The 19,764-nt window shown below is 39.5% G+C and overlaps 1 protein-coding gene across 23 annotated transcripts in view; it reads left to right on the forward strand.

Moving 5' to 3' along the window:
* ARID1B (AT-rich interaction domain 1B) overlaps positions 1–19,764 on the forward strand; it is a 448,289-nt gene that overhangs the window by 269,624 nt on the left and 158,901 nt on the right. The gene's annotated exons all lie outside the window — the stretch shown is intronic.

Below are 19,764 nucleotides of genomic sequence, written 5' to 3' on the forward strand. Positions count from 1 at the left end.
TTGTGGAGAATATGAGAAACAGTACAGGAAAATAAGAGTTTCATTTAGTAGTAATTCACTTTTAAATTTCAATTCAGCATAGCACAAGATTTACTTAAATTTTGCCCCAGTTTAGGGGCACTGAATTGTAAGATGTTATCAGAGTGCTGTATTTAGTTCAGAGCTCCAGTGTTATTCATTGATTTATAAACATCCCTGCTTCAGACAGAACCCCTACAGTCCAGTTACAACCAGATTGAAAACCTAGCTCCTTCCCGCGAGGACCTCATGACCAGTTGACAGATCTAAGCCTATAAGCAGATAAATCATCCCACAGGGTGGCTGTATCCATGCAAGAAACATGCCAGAGGCTGCGAGTCAGGTGGAGTGGAGAGTGGCAAGGCTTTCTAGGAGGTGGATCCCTGGGCTGAGTTTTGAGGGCTTGGGTTATATTGAGGCAAGAAAGGAGGGCAGGAGAAATGAGAGCTATTTTCAGGTAGAACAGCCACCATGAAAAATATCAGAGGAAGCTAAAAATAGTTAAGTTCTGCCCGTGTAGCAAGATCTGAGACTGGACAGGTTAAAGATATTTTTCTCCTGTAGAAAATGGTAAACTATTAAAAGATTTTAAGCCAGGTAGTGGTCAGATTTGCAATTTAGACAGATGACTTTGGCCACTTTTTGGAGGATGGATTAAACCAGAGACCAGTCAAAAGCAATTGAATAAACCCGGTAAAAGCAAACACAGGCCTGAGCTGGCATAGTAGAAGGAGTATCAGAGGGAAGAGGACTGGGACCTCAGTATGCAGGGTCTGGTGCCTGCTGGGGTGTGCAGAGTAGGAAAAGACAGGAGCCCAAGATGAGTCCAGGGACTGTATGGTGTCACTCTGGGATAGAGAACACAAGAGGAAGAATTACAGATTTTTAAAAATTACAATCTTCCAGACCTGAATTGTCGATCAGATTACTTACCTTTTGTACATATTTGTTGATGCTTTTTAAATTTGTTAAATTTTGAGTAAATTGGGAGACACTTATTAGAGAACTCTGATTCCATTTTCTTATAGAGGTGTAGAAGTATAGGGTAGGTGCCATCAGTTACTTTGGAAGTCAGTTTGGGAGAATAGGAAGGTTGGTAGAAACTGTTACAGAACACCAGGTATTGGTGACGACCCTCACGTGACTCTTCCATGTGTTACATCTTTGGCTTGAAACCAAATTGGATTATTTATGTATTTTTTCTTTTTACCATTTTTCATCCTATGTGCTTGACATTTTAAAAGCCCAGTCTACCAGTTGTGCAGTAATGACAGGTAAGATGACACTGTAATACTACCAAAAGCAAAATTTCTGAGGTTACAAATGTAGCAAGATTTTACTTCCTTAAATATATATGAAGAAAATTAAATTAATACTTTACAAATACTTGATAAAACGCAAGTTTATAACCCTAATACATTTTTTGTTTCTGTATTTGCCAAAAATTACTAAAAGAAATTATTAATTCTAAATAGAACCTAACTCAGTGTTATTTACAGTATTTAACATGTGGTTGTCTTGTGAATTTTTCAGTTTTTATTTAATGCCCAGCATGCATGTGGAATATTCAGTGCATTTTTAATAAACCTGTAGGGTCAGTTCTTATGAGCTCATTTTCATAATCCTTCATACTTACTGAATATGCAGCAATATTATAGAAGATTAGTGTAGCCAGCAGCCCTCATAGTCCGTCCTGCTGTGTGAAGGCTCCGCGTTTGTTCTGTGGCCAACCTAACAGATTCCTTTTGTAGCTTTAACTTTTTTTTTTGAGACTGGGTCTCACTCTGTTGCCCAGGCTAGAGTGCAGCGGCATGATCATGGCTCATCACAGCCCCAACCTCCCAGGCTCAAGCAGTGCTCCCGCTGGCCATGTGCCAGCATGCCTGGCTAATTTTTTATAAAAATTTGGGTCTAACTATGTTGCCCAGGCTGGTCTTGAACTCCTCGCCTCAAGTGATCCCTGGTCTTGGACTCCCAAAGAGTAGTGTTGGGATTACAGGTGTTAGCCACGGCTTCTGATCTCATAGCATTAAATTTAATATGTTGAAACAACAGTGAAAATTTTTTTCAACAATCCAGTGACTTTCACAATAAGAGATGCTTTTAGCTTTTGCTGATCTATACCAAAGTGTTTATACATCTAATTAAAAATGGGAAATTTGACATTTTACTGCTTCATTATCTGGAATTCGGCAAGTATATTTTTGAATTCCAAAAATTACCTTATTTCTTTTTCTTTTTTTCTTTTTTTTTTTTTTTTGAGACGGAGTCTCGCTTTGTCGCCAGGCTGGAGTGCAGTGGCGTGATCTCAGCTCACTGCAACCTCCACCTTCCGGGTTCATGCAATTCTCCTGCCTCAGCCTCCTGAGTAGCTGGGACTACAGGCGTGTGCCGCTACGCCCACCTAATTTTTGAATTCTTAGTAGACACGGGATTTCACCATGTTGGCCAGGATAGTCTCCATCTCTTGACCTCATGATCCGCCCGCCTCAGCCTCCCAAAGTGCTGGGATCACAGGCGTGAGCCACTGTGCCCGACCAAAATTACCTTGTTTCATGAAGGTCTAGGTATTCAGCATTGGTCAGGTTTTTAAACGCATTCACAGTTGGTATTTCTTCCTGTTTTTATACCACTGGGAAAGGTAACTCAAGTGTCTGAGTCACTGTGGTAACACATGCTACCCTCTTGGCAAATGCACAGAGCACTTCTGAGCCTACGGGATGGCGTGTGTGTCCCATGTGTGTCGCCGCTCCTTTTAGTGATGATCTTTAATGAGCCTTTATCTTTCTGTACTTTTTTTCTACTACTTCTTTATACTTGTATGCTTTGCCTTCTCTTAAGCAGAATTAAATTTACAAGCTTAATATTGATTTAGCACAAATTTGTCAGTCTTACTGGAAAATGAGTGTACACGTTGGGACCCAGCAGTGCGAACGACTTATTTTTGTATGTGCGTGTGGTGAAACTACAACCCAGGGCAACCAGTGTGTGGTCCTGCAAAACTGTCATGACTATTAGGGTTGATTCTAGAGTAACTTTTTCATCTAGTCAAATGGCAAGTGTCTGTGTTCTCCTACTTCTTACATCTTAATTTTGCACAAATAGAGATTCATTGTTTTGTTAGGCTTATCTCATTTAAAGGTAACTTAGAATTTGGAATGCTGAAACTGTTTCACAGTATAGTAAACAAGCACTTCTGCTGTTTTCCAGTGGTGTTAGTTTTTTTCCTCTGAATTTAAGTAACTTTTATTTTCTTGAGTTTGTTTCTATACAGGTATAATTAAGATAATTATTTTTAAATTATATCTATTTATAATGGAACAAGAATTTGAGGTGAATAGAAGTGCTTCAAAATAAAAAATGGGTGAATATATGCCTTTATTGGTAAAGTTCTGCAAACTGTAGACCACTATTCTTATTTTCAGCTTTGATCATGATTTGAATATATTATAAAGCTTATAATTCTATAGAAAAATAAATCAGAAGTCCCAGCAGCCACCAACATGGGTTGGTTCTTTTTATAGGATCACTGTGCCTTGTATATCATTAATGAACTAACTAAAGCTGCTGGTGATAATGGGATGATATATCAGCTAAGCATTTATATGTGTACATATGTGATTATATTACTAAATATAGGGAAAAGACTAAAACATTGACTTGTTGCTTATGGATTCTAACATATAGTAGTATAGAAAATTATAGTAAGGGGTGTAAACAAGAAAGGAGTATGTAAATTAGCCCGGAGTCATTAAAACAACATGTAAACATAACTTATTAATAAACTTCTTAATAAATTTCTTAGGAAATCTTATTAATCTAATAAGTTACTTCAAAATTTCATGACTGTGAATGTTTTTCGTGTTTTGATTAGGTAGCTAAGTCCAGAATTAGAGAAAAGCACGTTTTTATTTAATCCACTCTCATATGAGATGTGGACACTGTTGTTATCCCCAGTATTAGGTGAGGAAACAGGAACTCAGAGTTTAGAACTTGCTCAAGTTCACACAACCGATCAATAACAGAACTGGGATTTGCATCAACAAGGTCAGCCCCAGCACCTTGTCTGTTTTCTGAATGTCCTGAGAACTGATGGAACTGATAGGGGGTACCCTGTACCTGCCTCTCACTCTTTACTCCCCATCTTCTTAGCCACCGTCACCTCTGCCCCACTCAACTCCTCTTACTAAGGTCCCTAATGACACACCCAAATCTAGCAGAGCAGTCCACTGCTTGCCCTGTGCCTGCCTCCTTGTGCGTTTGACCTAATGGACTTCTTCCTTGGCACACACTCTTCCTGTGGCTTCCTCAGCAGTGTTTTGTTGATTCGCCTCCTACAGGTCTGGCCTCAATTTCTCAGACTCGTCTTCCTCTTCACAGACAGGCAGTAATGCATTTGTTCAGGGCTTCATCCTAGATTCTCCTCTCTGCTACATAATATCACTAACACCCCACGTTACATCTTCCCCTCCTCCTCCAGGGTATATTCTTAAATATCCTGCCGAACGAGTGAATTATGCATAAAGCTATGACAAAGATGAAAACATGTATCTCTTGTTCAATACAGTGTATTTCCTGGGGTAAATTCTTAGTGCTTGCCTAGTTGACAATAACGTAATTTGGTTATCAAAATAATTTTTAAAGACTTTTCCCTTTGAAAGATGGAGGGACAGAAATATGTATTACCAGTTTATTCATTTGCTATACCTGTCTTCCAGTTTTAAATGGACATCAGAATCCAGAAAATCAAAAATATTTTGATAGGGTGTTTTGGCTGGCATGTTCTTTTGGAGAAGAAAACTCTGAATTTTATGACTCTTAATAATATTTGATATAAACTATTAAAAATACACATGGAGAGGTCAGTTGAAAATGAATTACGAGGATAATCAAGGGGAAGCATATTGTATTGCTCTCAAAAAGAATGAGAAAAAGAAAAACGATGCAATTTACGCTATCATTGGGCCCCACAAGATCACAGGAGCCCTCCACTCCTTTTCTCTTGAGACAGAGTCTCACTGTGTCACCCAGCCTGGAGTACAGTAGCGTGATCTCCGCTCATTGCAGCCTGCACCTTCCAGATTCAAGTGATTCTCCTGCCTCAGCCTCCTGAGTAGCTGGGATTACAGGCCTGCGCCACGACGCCCAGCTAAGTTTTTTGTATTTTTAGTAGAGATGGGTTTTTACCATGTTGGCCAGGCTGGTCTCGAACTCCTGACCTCGAGTGATCTGCCCGCCTCAGCCTCCCAAAATGCTGGGATTACAGGCATGAGCCACCGCACTAAGGCTACACTTAACTTTAATCCTCTTTGCTGATAATTTTTAATATTTGTTTTAGGCACCTAAAATTTATTACTATAAAAGAGAAAGGTCTAAGCTAAAGTATCTGAATATAAGATGTTAAAGTAAATCCTAGACTTGTATTACTTTTTACCTGTATTTTGGTTGATTAGATATCTTAGAGAAAAATAACATCAGCATTCAAACTGGTCTTCCAACCCCTAACTAACATAGTCCCTTAAATATCCCATGCCCTTTGCTGCCCTTAGCTTCCCTCCAGCCTAATCTCCACCTTGCCTTTCCCCTAAAATGCTTACTCTTCCTCTTTCTGCATTTCAAAATCCTGCTTTCCCTCCAGGCTCCATTCTAACCTCTCTCTTCTATGATTTGTCTCAGCATTGGAGCCTTCTGAGTGCCATCCTCAGAGCTCAACAGTTCTCACTGCCTTTAGGACTCACTTGGAATTTCTCAGCTACCAACTTGTTTTTGTGTTCTTTTGTATTTGGGAGACAGCATGATATGGCCTAGCCCAATTCCGTTATGTGGCATTTCCCCCCGTAATATGGTAAGCTTAGAAAATCCATTTTTTTCATCTTTTTATATCCATATTGACTTTCACATGGTAAACAGTGAATAAGTACTGATGATTATCTGAGTTTTACTGATAGTGTTAACAATTATCATTGCTAAGAGCATAAAATGTGTGATATTAACATGTCCCTACTGTGTTCTTCTCTATTCTGGGATTTCTTCGCCGATTCTCCCGTTATCTGGGCTAATATGTGAGCTTGGCATTTCCTATTTAAGCTCTGTAATGCCCACCTGAAGGAAGACATATTCATTGTTAATGTTTGTTAAAGCTATTGAGTGAGTATGGCTGGCATCAGAAACTAGTTGGTTCCTTTTAACCTGGCTTATCTTAAATATGTTCATTAATCAAGTTCTGCAGTTATATTCATTCATATCATTCTACTTCTTTCCACTGCTTTCCATTCAAACAAATAGCTATGGGATATACATGTTATTTGTCAAGTACTAGGGATGCAGTGGTAAGAATAGTAAGTCCTTGCTTCCACAGATCTTACATTGTAGACACAACTTTTGGAATGATCTGATGTCAGGGAACAATCCAAGAAGAGATGCAAACTTTGGATATAATTGTATGCTTTTCTGGTGTTTAATTGTCTTAATTGAATCTATTTATTGTATTCTACAAAATGGAATGTCATTCCAGTTTGACTTAAGGAAATTGAAGGATTAGTCACCCGTAAATATAATTGCAAATAGAATAAAAGTGGAAAAATTTATTTTGTCATTTTAAAATAAGGTATTTTCAATTGTGGAAAATACATAGCCTGGGAATCATATTTGACAGTGACTTAAATCAAATTTGAGCTGCTTTCTGTCTTTTGACGTCTGATCATTATGAAAATATCTATATTTCACTTCCCTCATATAAACAAAATGATGCAGTCTATAACTATAGGATTTATCATACTGGCTAAGGAGGAAACAGAAAAAAATACAATGGCAGCCCATGTCTGAATGGGTCTCCTGGCTCAATAACCAAATAATGACCCTTAGGAAAAAGCGGGAGGTTCACTTGTAGCTTCTTTTTCTGATCCGCCTAACTTAGAGGGCTCCCGTTTGAATTGTGTTAAAAGTCCATTTGTTTTTAGTCGTTTCTGACTCTGTGTCTTTTGTTACATTTTTCCAGCTTTAATCATTTCTCATTGCTCATTTTGGTTCTGTAGAGGTGTGCTATCCAGTGCGGCAGTCACCAGCCATGTGTGGCTATTTAAAGTATTTAAAGCTAAATCAAATTCAAATAGCATTTCTTCAGTTGCACCGGCCACATCTCAACAATTACATGTTGCTGGTGGCTGCCACACTGCCATAGTGCATAGAGAGAGCCGTCCATCTTAACAATGAGTTCTGTTGCCAGAGCTGGTCTAGAAAATACAGGTTCCAAGTATGTATATACAGACAGCTTTTAGCATAACACATTTCACAATTAGAACAGTCATTTAAAAAATTGATTTAAAAACTAGGGATTTGAAAAGATAGGAGAAAACAGAAGGAATTTGCTGTTTGGGTAAAGTGCTATAAAGCAGAGGGGATGTTCTGCTTAGGAAAGAAATAGAAACTATTATAAAGTTGACAAGTTTCATTAGATCTTGAGAATAGAAAAGTTTTAAACAGGGTTATGAAATTTGGCATCCTTCTAGAGTGACATTTATAAGGGGTCATTAATTCATTGATTTGCCTAAGATGTGTCCCCAGGCTACCAATATATTATTTTGGATTTAGAATGTTTAATTTTGCATTGTAAGATTCTACCCAATAAAATAGTTCTTTCTTTTATGAGTGTAACCACATGAAAACATATACTAATCTTCTGTTTAAAAACATTTAGCATATATATATATATATATATATTTGGAGACAGTCTCTCGCTCTGTCGCCCAGGCTGGAGTACAGTGGCGCGATCGATCTTGGCTCACTACAAGCTCCACCCTTAGTGGGACGTGTTTTCTAGTGAATTTACTTGGCTAACTCTCTGAGTGAGGGTGACTTTAACTTAGGTGGAAGTATATTTAAGATAACCAATGTCATTGAAACAAAACTAGCAAACAGTTTTTTTGAACTCATGATCGTATGAACTCATATTACTTTTCATAATATGATTTATTTTTACATTTTAATCTTTTTTATTTAATTAAAATCTATTCAAAACCTTGAGAGCAGTAGAGGACCAAGTTTATTCCATACTGTTTCAATATTGACTCAAAATTAAAATTATAGAATACATACTGTTAAAGCAAAAAATTTACTATTTCCTCTAAAAGAAAGATTCAAGGGGGTGTGGGGAGAGGAATCGGCAGTGTTTCTCTAGGACCTCAAGGATCTTAAGTTCTCCCGGATGTGGGAATCCAGGAATCCATATTGAGCTCTTCTCTTCTTTTGTTAGAAAATTTCCCAGCCTCTGCTTCTGCCATCTGCTGGTAGTTCAAACAGTTACATGTTTGAGTTTAAAACAAATTTGCTTTATTTTTATTTGGAAACGATTTTGGGGAAATACTTTATGTATATTTACTGTAATATTTTGATGCAGTTTTCTTTGTTAGGTTTAATTATCTTTTGAAGGGATATTTTAGCTTTTTTTTTCAATTCTGTCTTTAGAGGAATACACAAGTCTAAAACTCAGAAAAGACAGAAGACTATGAGGCCAAAGCATATGCAGTGAAGAGGCAGGGTAGAGCCCTGTTAATGAAAGGCCTTTAGTGGCCAATGAGAAGTTACTTGAGAGCTGTTAGCGGTCTCACCTGATGTCTGGCTTTGGATTAAATATGGTATAGGAATTTTTTCCTGCCATTTTACGATTAAGACTACTTGACTGGGAGTTGAACACACCCATATTCTACTGTAAGTCCCATTGTAAGGTTGGAGAATTGATTTCTAGACATCATTAAATTTCTTTCCAGCCCTAAAATTCTGCAGGTCCTTAATGCTAACAGGCCTCCTGTATTCATCCAAAGTGCAACTGTTTTACCATTTATTATTCTTCCATTTCTTCCTGCTGATGTTTCGTAGACTAAGGTATTCTCGTTGTCTTGAGAAAAACAGAATTTTGTCGTTGTGTTGTTGTCCACAAACAAATCCTTTCATTAAGTGAAGCCAGGCAAAAAATTTTAAAAGAAAGATAAAATACAGGATTTTTATTTTCTGCCACCTTTAATCTTCTTTCCTAATTTCCTTTAGAGCTGCCTTGGCCAGTTATTTTTCATCATTTTCTCAAAGAGAAAATGTAACCTAAGATTTTTCCAATTTCTTTTTTTCACAATGAAGAAGGCTGAGGGAGGGAAAGTGACTTATTTTAGTCACTGTCTAGTGGTAAAGCTCAACTAGAAGTTGCTGCTTCCCAGGCCTGTGTACTTCATTAAAAAATTCCAGCAATGTCTGTGTTGCTGTTGTTTTTAAATCAGTCCTCTCAAGTTTAGGAACTCTATATTAGGTTACATCTTACAGAATTGACATTTCACAGCTCAAAAAATGGTGTAATGTTGGCAATTTCATATGGTTCAACCCACTGTACTAGGACTCTAATATCATTTTAGATCAACTTTCAATAGTGAAAATCGGCCGGGTGCGGTGGCTCAAGCCTGTAATGCCAGCACCTTGGGAGGCTGAGACGGGCAGATCACGAGGTCAGGAGATCGAGACCATCCTGGCTAACACGGTGAAACCCCGTCTCTACTAAAAAATACAAAAAACTAGCCAGGCGAGGTGGCGGGTCCCTGTAGTCCCAGCTACTCGGGAGGCTGAGGCAGGAGAATGGCGTAAACCCGGGAGGCGGAGCTTGCAGTGAGCTGAGATCCGGCCACTGCACTCCAGCCTGGGCGACAGAGCGAGACTCCATCTCAAAAAAAAAATAGTGAAAACAGTATTTTTCTTTAGAAGTAGTTTATTCCAATTGGAATGGGTGTGAGCACACTCTGTGAAGTACTAGGTGATCACAAGATGTTTGTGGAGGACGTGAGCGTACCCAGTAAGCCACAAAGCCCAGCAAAGAAGGTATGATGTTTCCAGAGTATGTTTTGGCATTATATGCAAAATCAGAAGTAGTGTATTATGATCAAGGGAGTTCTTAGTGTAGTAGGAACTCCATTTCTTCCGGACCAAGTATTCTGTCAGGTGATGGTAGATGGCAGAGTGTTTAGATAGATTCATTGACAGCATGGCGGCTGTCCCAAGATCTACTAAGTACACTGTGCAGAAATGTTTGCCCTGCCCTAGTGGTGGTGAAGATATGGTCAGTGGAGGGGCCCATAATTTAGTATCGTTCATGCCTGCCTTTGTCAGATTCTGTTCATTTTTGTAAAAACACATTAGGAATTAAACATGGCCTCACGTGCTATGTGTCTGAAAAGTGGTCTTTTCAAGAGAGCAAGGAGTTATGCTGGAAGCAAGCTTATTTACTTGTATAATTTGGAGTTTGATTGACTCCCATTTTCTCTGGGGACATTATTTTGGCACTAGTTTTTGAGGACTTAATTTTCTAGTAATAATAAAAATGCATATATTCTCTTATCCCCACCCTCAAACACCTGTTCATTTGGGACATGCACATATAATTAGAGGCATGTTTCGGGGCTTGCCTGTAAAATTCCTTTGCATACAGTTACTGTGATCATATTAATAATCATCAAGCTACTTGAGATTTTGTTGGGAAGAAGCAAAGAAAATATCCCAGGGAAGATGGGGGTGATTTTGATTGCATGTGTTTTAGGTTGTCTGCACTGCCAAATTTTAAAGCAGATTCTGTTTCTTCAGATGGTGAAAGCCCTCCTCCTTCCCTCCTCCTGCCTTAAATTTGGCTTCTTCCCAAGCCATGTCAATTTTTGCAAGTCAGTTGAGAATGTCAACGTGGCTGGTGTTGAAAGAGCCAATATGTTGGAAGATGCTTAAAGCCAAGTAGAACATTTATGTGAATTAAAGAATATATCAGGGATGATTTTTAAAAATCAGATTTAGATTAAGAAACCTGTTGAATTAATACTTGCATAACAGATGTATCACTGATAAATACTTGTAAAAGATATTCCCAAATAAGCAATAAAAGTACCATTTTACAACCGAAGTAATGCATCCTGTGGGTCCATTTGCAAAGATATGCCAACAGAAATGCATGCAGAGCTCTGGAAGTGATAATGCAAATAAAACATTTCACATTATAACTTAAAATAACAAGTTTGGAAGCAAGAAAAAGTCTGGGAGACTATTTGTTTTGTCTAAATTCTGCTTTTACTCTGGTCTTTTAACAGTTGGCTTTTGATAATGTATTATTGCCTTAGTGTGTTCCTATGTATTGAAGGAATACGTTGTCTGACAGAATTGTGGTTGACAATATTACAAGTTCTAAATAATAAGAGTAATAAATATCATGTCTTGTTTGCTTTGTTGTCATAGTCGCCTGTTCTCATGCTTTCCTGAATTTGGCTGGTGTCTTGATTACAATGGAATCACTGAGCAGAGAGTTTTGCCGTGTGTAATGTATTCGTCTGTGCACAGCCACAGCAGAGCATCCAGGCAGCCTGCAGTGGCTCTGTGTTCCAGTGTGCCAGGTCACCAAGACTTGCTGCCTTGAGGCCAGGCGCAGTGGCTCACGCCTGTAATCCCAATACTTTGGGAGACCGAGGCAGGCAGATCACTTGAGGTCAGGAGTTCAAGACCAGCCTAGCCAACATGGTAAAGCCCCATCTCTACTAAAAATACAAAAATCAGCCAGGCGTGGTGGTGGGCGGCTGTCATCCCAGCTACTCAGGAGGCTGAGGCACAAGAATCGCTTGAACCAGGCGGTGGAGGTTGCAGTGAGCTGAGATCATGCCACTGCACTTCAGCCTGGGTGACAGAGCAAGACTCAGTCTGGAGAAAAAAAAAGACTTGCTGCCTTAATTTGCTGCTCACTTTGCCCAGCAAGGCCACTCTGCCTGGGCTGATTCTAGACCCTGGCCAAGGTGGGGTGAAGCCTTCCCTCTCTCTGGCCAGAGTGCTCCTCAGGTGTGACCTACCTTTGGTAGCTGGGCAGGTTTCTGCTTGCAGTAGGTGTGGCCTTAGATGGCCATATGAAAAGGAGGGGTCAGTGTGAGGAACGGGAGAGAAGTACGGAAGAGAAGAGAAGGGGAAGGGCGGGACTGGCCCTTGAAATTGGCATAGAGGAAGTTAAGTCCTACAGGAAATTTCTGTTGTTTTCCCCTAGCTACACATGGCAGTTTAAAGCATTTAATTGGCTATTTCTTAAGAAGCATGTACATTTCTATTTTTATAAGAAATGTCTCAACCTCCCTTCACTGTTCCACAAATTAAATTTTCCTTTCAGAATATTTTTTTTTTGTATCTCATTGAGGAAGAGGGGCTGTGAAGAACAGAACAGCAAATGAATACATAGTATTTATAATGAGAATTGGATATAGGCTTAGATTGCCTCTTATACATTAAATATCATGGTAAAGTCAATAAAATTTTAAGAAGTATTCTAAAATTAATTTCAAACAAATTTTCGAAACATTTCTAGAATTTCTTTTTAAATCTTCACATTACATATTAAAGCTTCTCACATTGTATTCCTATTTTTGTCTTATTTAAGTTTTAATCTCCTTATAAAAGGATAAGTGTCTTTTCTTCAGTCATCTTAATGTGTTAACCTGCACTTCATATCATCATGATTTTCACACATGTACTGAGTGCTGCTGCAGTCCAAGAGTAACAATGCCATGGCCTCCAAGGGGTAAGGGCCCCCCGGACCATCAGCCCCAGCATAAGGAAGAGAGACACTCTCAGTTGTGGGGTGTCCCTGCCCAATTCAGCCCCCACCTCACTGAGGCTCTTCCACCCCCAATTTCCATCGCAGATGCCCAGAAGGGTGGGAGGGGCCAAAGGAGCTTCACCTTGTGTATCATAAATAAAGCCCCCTGGACCCAGTCCCCCCACAAGGAAGAACAACAGATAATTCAATTTAAAAAATGTTACTTGTGGCCGGATGTGGTGACTCACTCCTATAATCCCAGCACTTTGGGAGGCCGAGGCAGGTGGATCATGAGGTCAGGAGTTTCCTGAGACCAGCCTAACCAACATGGTGAAACCCTGTCTCTACTAAAAATACAAAAATTAGCTGGGCATGGTGGTGCGCGCCTGTAATCGCAGCTACTCAGGAGGCTGAGGCAGGAGAATTGCTTGAACCCGGGAGGCGGAGGTTGTAGTGAGCAGAGATCACGCCACTGCACTCCAGCCTGGGCAACAGAGCGAGACTTTTATCTCAAAAATAAAAAGTTACTTGTGATAAGTGAATAATTTGGGAAGAAGAAATCCTGAGTTTTATGTTGCAGAAGGCATTTCTTTATCATGTAGACACTTAGAGGGCTTCGATTTTGGTAGTAAATAACCTTCATTTAAAAAGTTAATTTTTTTGTTTTACCTTCATATGAACCCTGTAATAGTACTTCTAATGACATCATACTCATAAAATGACTTTTTTTGTTTTCTGATCGACAGTGGAAATGTTTATGATGTGCTGTGTAATAGTATGTGCAAACATCACAGGCACAATATTAATAGATGCATGTATATGTGTGTCGCACAGTAAATATGTCCCATTCACATATGTATGCATTCTTTCCTTTTACATAGGAGGCACAGAGAAGTTGACCTCCCTAAAGGATAAGTTCTAAAAGGCAGGAAATGGAGATCTGCCAGGCTTGTTGGCTAGAGTCATGGACAAGAGCAAGGCCTGTCTGAACTGCCACTCAGTTTTTATTCTGCGCATTTGCAGGGCTGGTGATTAGAGTGGCTTTCGCCCAATTATGCTGTGATTATTCTGCTGCACTGTAATTGACTGGGGAGATATGCTAATACCTGTCATTTGGGATGATAAAAGATGAGCGGGGGACGCAATGCATTATTTAGCTGGCTGTGTGATAGATGAGGGATGCGCAGAGTGCTTTAATTGCTGAGAAGAGAGGTTAAGCTGAACGAACGGATGAATTAGAAATGAGTTTTTTTATGGCTTGTGGAAAAGTGAAATAAAGGAAAATGTGCCTTAAACTAAAACAGCAGATAGAAATGAGCACAACGAAACTAGATCTTCCAGGCAGCTCCCTTTATCCATTTAAATGCTAACGGAAAATGCAGTTTAGAATTCAGTAAATAATAATCGGAATAAGAATTTACAATGGATTCTCATATTAAGCAAAAAAAAAAAAATGTTAAAGGAATCGTTTTTATTTTAGATGACTATTTGTAATCTGTAACCTCTTAAATTCACACTGTACTTTAGGTTATACTGAAATGTAATATGCAACAATTCTGAATTTTATACTTTGTATCTTTTGAATGTTTGAATGCTAGACTTCTTGTGCCTGTGTGTATCTTTCAATAAATGCAGGCAGAGGAAAGCAAAAAAAAAAAAAAAAAAAAAAAAGATGAATATTTATAATACCAGGAGAATGTAAAAATATAATTAGAGAGCATACAGATGATTCTTGAGTAACAGGATCTGAGGCAGTCGGTACAGTCCTCATGCGCCACACACTTAGGTATTGATATTTTTATGCAAAAATAATTATGGAGAGTGGTGTATTTCTTTTCATGTTGTTTCTTTTGTCACATGATATATTAGTTTGTATCCATATTTCATAAAAGTATTTAAAATTCTCTTGTAATTTGTATGGTTATTTACATGATTAGATGTGTTTTGCTTTATTTTAGTTTTGCCCAGTTAATTAATACGTAAATATTTTGAAAATGCAGCCAGGACAGCAGTTTGCAGAAAAAGACTGTTAAAAACTGAAGGCTGAAGCCTTCTACACATTGTGGGCTTCCAGGTACATTGTATTTTATGAAGTAATGATGTAGGAAAATGTCTCCAATTGTGCTGTTTTGTCTTGTAGATGAAGAAATGAAAATAAAGGTTGGGTAGCAGAAGTTTTATATATATATATTTGTAAAATGAAGAAATGTATTGTTGAATTATCTCTAGACAGTCAAGCTTCTCAACCCGTGTGACTTATCTCATATAGAAGAATTGATCAGGGAATAGCTTTCAACTAGGATATTGAATGGTAATAGATCTGTGTGGAATCAAGTCGGCCTGTTGGACTGGATGTCAACTGTAGACAGATGCCACTCTATGCTACTCAAATAAGTTTTGTTGGGGCTGATTACTTTCCCCCAATATAATTGGCACTTTTATTTGCACATTCCTTGTGAAACAAAGTGAAGTTTCCTTATGGATATTTTAATCAGTGTCCTTGGAATTCCAAAGTGGGCTCTTGGAACTTACACAGGCATAATCTGAAAGGCTGCTTATACAGAATATCTTGTAAAGCAAAATAGAAGTTACAAAGGAAAAGATGCACTTTGCTTCAAATAATTTAAGAAATGGACAAAGATTGGATAAACATAGCAACCTATACCAAACAACAGCACCTAAGAGCAGTTTTTGTTTGTCTGTTTGTTTTTTGAGATGGAGTCTTGGTCTGTCACCAGGCTGGAGTGCAGTGGTGCAGTCTCGGCTCACTGCAACTTCTGACTGTCTGGTTTAAGTGATTCTCCTGCCTCAGCCTCCCGAGTAGCTGGGATTACAGGCACATGCCATCATGCCCAGCTAATTTTTGTATTTTTAGTAGACACAGGGTTTCACCATGTTGGCCAGTATTGTCTCGATCTCCTGACCTCGTGATCCGCCCACCTCAGCTTCCCAAAGTGCTGAGATTACAAGTGTGAGCCACCACACCTAGCCCTAAGAGCAATTTTCACCAGGCTGAGTTACAACAGTGTAAAATATGCAGAATTATTTATTTTATTGTATTTATTTATTTATTTATTTTTATTTTATTTTTTATTTTTTGAGACAGAGTCTCACTCTGTAGCCCAAGCTGGAGAGCAGTGGCATGATCTCGGCCCACTGCAATCTCCGCCTCCAGGGCTCCTGTAATTCTCATGCCTCAGCCTCCCAAGTAGCTGGGATTACAGGGGCCTACCACCATGCCTGGCTAATTTTTTGTATTTTTAGTAAAGACGTGGTTTCACCATGTTGCCAGAGTGGTCTTGAACTCCTGAGCTCAGGTGATCTGCCCATCTTGGCCTCCCAAAGTTCTGGGATTACAGGCGTGAGCCACTGCACCTGGCCTTTCATGCAGAATTTAAGCTAATTATACTGAAGATAGCAATAGCCCTTTGGGGATGTGCTGTCTTGACTGGTTTCTCTTGTCAATAGTATAAACAGAGCAGTATACAAAACTATTAACTTTTCTACATCTTTTTAATACTAGTAGTTTATAATTTCAACTTCCTACTAGGCAATTATTCAGTCCTGCAACTTTGTTCCTGAATCTTGGCTATAATTATTATCACTTGAACGTAGAAATGATTCCTTCTTTAAGGACCTTAGTTTGAATGGGGTTTGCTTTGTTTTATGTGATTAGGAAAAGAATCATGTCTGTGACTTTTTGTTGCTTACGTAATATCCTATCAAGCCTTTCTGTAAGTTTGATTTATTATGGTAGCATGAAATTTTTCTTTTATGAAAGTGGATGAGCCAGGCACTGTGGCTCATGACTGTAATCCCATCACTTTAGGAGGCCAAGGCAGATGGATCACCTGAGGTCAGGAGTTCAAGACCAGCCTGGCCAACATGGTGAAACCCCATCTCTACTAAAAATATAAAAAACAAACAAACAAAAAACCCACAAAATTAGGCCGGGCACAGTGGCTCATGCCTATAATCCCAGCACTTTGGGAGGCTGAGATGGGTGGATCACCTGGAGGTCGGGAGTTCGAGACCAGCCTGACCAGCTTGGAGAAACCCTGTCTCTACTAAAAATACAAAATTAGCCAGGCCTGGTGGCACGTGCCTGTAATCCCAGCAATTTGGGAGGCTGAGGCAGAAGCATGGCTTGAACCCGGGAGGCGGAGGTTGCAGTGAGCCAAGACAGCGCCATTGTGCTACAGCCTGAGCAACAAGATAGAAAATCCGACTGGAAAAAAAAAAAAAAGCCAGCCGTGGTGGTGTGTGCCTGTAATCCCAGCTATACGGAAGGCTGAGGCAGGAGAATCACTTGAACCCTGGAGGCAGAGGTTGCAGTGAGCCAAGATTGTGCCATTGCACTCCAGCTTGGGCCACAGAGTGAGACTCTGTCTCAAAAAAAACAAAAAAGAAGGTAGATGGCCGGAAGCTGTGTGATTCTTTGCCTTAGATTAGGTTTTTCCACTTGGAAATGCTGTATCTTAAAACTGAGATTTGTAACACAAGGCAGCATCAAACTGTCTTCAATTTCCTTAGCATCTTTTAATGTTCTTACTGCCCAATTAAATAGTTGGTTTTTTAAATGGTAGTGAGTTACAGTTTTTTGAAATAATGTGTTTATATTATTTTATAATAAACATGTAAATCTGGTGATAGGATTTAGAGCTACAAGGGACATGAGAAATTATGTAATCCATTATCCCTGTGTTATAAATGTAGGAGGTGAGGCTCATGGAAGGACTAGTAACCACCTAGACCTCACATCTCCTCGCTTCCTATCTGGGGCTTTTTGTTCTATGTCTGAGGAAGTGGTTCTTACCTAAAGAGCAAGGTTTGTGGAAACAGTTGTTCACACTGAGCTGTGAAAGGCAAAAGAACCACAGCCTAGGCCCACTTACTAGATGTCACTGTTACGGGGGTGATTATCAGATTGGTTAAAGCAGAAATCTTTGAAAATGATGCAAACATAATACATTTTATTGTAGCATAAAACACATAAATATCTATTCACCCGTACCTCCCTCCTGTCCATGGTTCACCGCCGTCTCGGCCATACCTCATTCTGCAACAGCGTTTTACTAGCTCGCTCATCCCCAGTGGTGGGTCTCTTTTCACACCGATGCATCACTTGGGTCCATTTTCCATTCAGTTTTAGAACTGGAGGAACCCGTAGCATAAACCTGCAGAGGAGGGAACAGAACTCACCACTGGCAAGCATCCTCCTCAGCTGGCATCAGCTGGGAAGTAGGGGGCTTTCCAGAGAGGAGCCACTTCACCACTGAAGCCAGCAGGTGCCTCGGGTGGAGCTTAGTGCCTCCTCTGGGGACAAGGAGACCATTTACATTTTTTTCCCCCTTCAGAAATGATGAGTAATTATCTTTCCTTCTACTTCAAGCCAGGTCTCCAATAATGTACTGCTGTAGAAAAGATACAGATCATTAATTGGTTAACTAGGGAATAATCATTAGTCTGCCCATCTTATTTTTTTTATTTTTATTTTTATTTTTTTAAGACGGAGTCTTGCTGTCTCCCAGACTGGAGTGCAGTGGCACAATCTTGGCTCACTGCAAGCTCTGCCCCCGCAAGGTTCATGCCATTCTCCTGCCCCAGCCTCCCGAGTAGCTGGGACGACAGGCGCCCGCCACCACACCCGGCTAATTTTTTTTTTTGTATTTTTAGTAGAGACAGGGTTTCACCATGTTCACCAGGATGGTCTCGATCTCCTGACCTCGTGATCTGCTCTCCTCGGCCTCCCAAAGTGCTGGGATTACAGGTGTGAGCCACCGTGCCTGGCCTGCCCATCTTATTTTTATGCCTTTGATTTTCCTTCTTTCCAGTAACGTAATCTTTTTTGTTGTTTCTGTCTTTGTCATTTAAATTCACCTGTAGAACTTGTACAAAGTACTCTTTTAGAAGTAGCTACTCAAAATTTTTGCTTTAAAAAGAAAACATCAATGTAAATATCACCTTAAATTTCAAACCTTTACTGCTCACTGTAGTAACTCCTCTTTGTCCTTAAATTTGATTATAATATTCTTGATAACAATAGAAAGCTAATTTTATCTAACAAAAAGGAAAATTTGAAAATTCTTACAGATCTCCTCTGGTGAGATTTGAAAGGTAAGTGAGGTTTCAAATGTATCAATTTTCTGTTGCTGAGTAACACATTACCCGCAGATTCAGCAGCTTTAAACTATTCTTCCTAATTGTCTCACAATTTCTGTAGCTAAGAGTCCAGTAACCGGGTCCTCTACTCAGGATCTCATGAAGTTGAGATAAGGTATTTTATCAGGGCTGTGGTCTCATCTGAGGTTTGGGGTCCTCTTCCAACCTCACTCATTGGCAGAATTTACTTCCCTGTGGCTGGAGTTCTAAGGTTCCCACCATCATGCCGCATGCTAACCCAGCACCCTTCTGAGTTTCTGGAGGTGACCTGCAGTTCCGTGGCTGTCTCCACAACATTGCAGCAGGCAGGAGGAGATTTGCATTCAATCTCCCCCACCTCTTTTCAGGGATCACCTCATTAGGTCAGACCCACCCAGGAATATCTTCTTTTATTAAACCAAAGTCAACTGATTAGGGACCTTAATTACATCTGCAAAATCCCTTCTACCCAATAAAGTGACACAATCGCAGGAGTGTTATCTGTCATCTCCACACCCCGCCCCCCTCACACTTAGCATCAGGCATTATGTAGGGTGTGTATACCAGGGGCTGGGAGTCTTAGGAACCATCTTAAAAATCCGCCTCCCACAGCTACTGATTTCACATTTGCCCTCAGATTTTAAAGATACAAAGTTTTTTTCTACATGTACTCAAAATGTCCTTAACTTGAATTTTTCTAAAATGCAGCTTTGGAAAAATGAGAGTGGGATATTATGGAACATATTTGACTGACAACATTGAAAATAAATGATAAACATCTTTAACAGAGCTATCCATCATAGCAGCAGTTTTATTGTGAGCTTCTGAACCTTTGCCATAGAGCAAGATAAGTAATGTCTTACCACAGGCTCTTACTGTGCAGTTGATGCACTTCTGGGGTGGGTGGAGAATGCACTACGTTTCTGTTTTCAGTGCTTCTGTTGAAGGTTTTTATGATCTCAGTTTCTTGCAGTAGTTATGTTTGGTTATGATCTCATGAATCTTCCTAGGCAAATAAT

Source organism: Macaca mulatta, chromosome 4 (assembly GCF_049350105.2).
Source record: "Macaca mulatta isolate MMU2019108-1 chromosome 4, T2T-MMU8v2.0, whole genome shotgun sequence".
NCBI classification, from domain to species: domain Eukaryota; kingdom Metazoa; phylum Chordata; class Mammalia; order Primates; family Cercopithecidae; genus Macaca; species Macaca mulatta.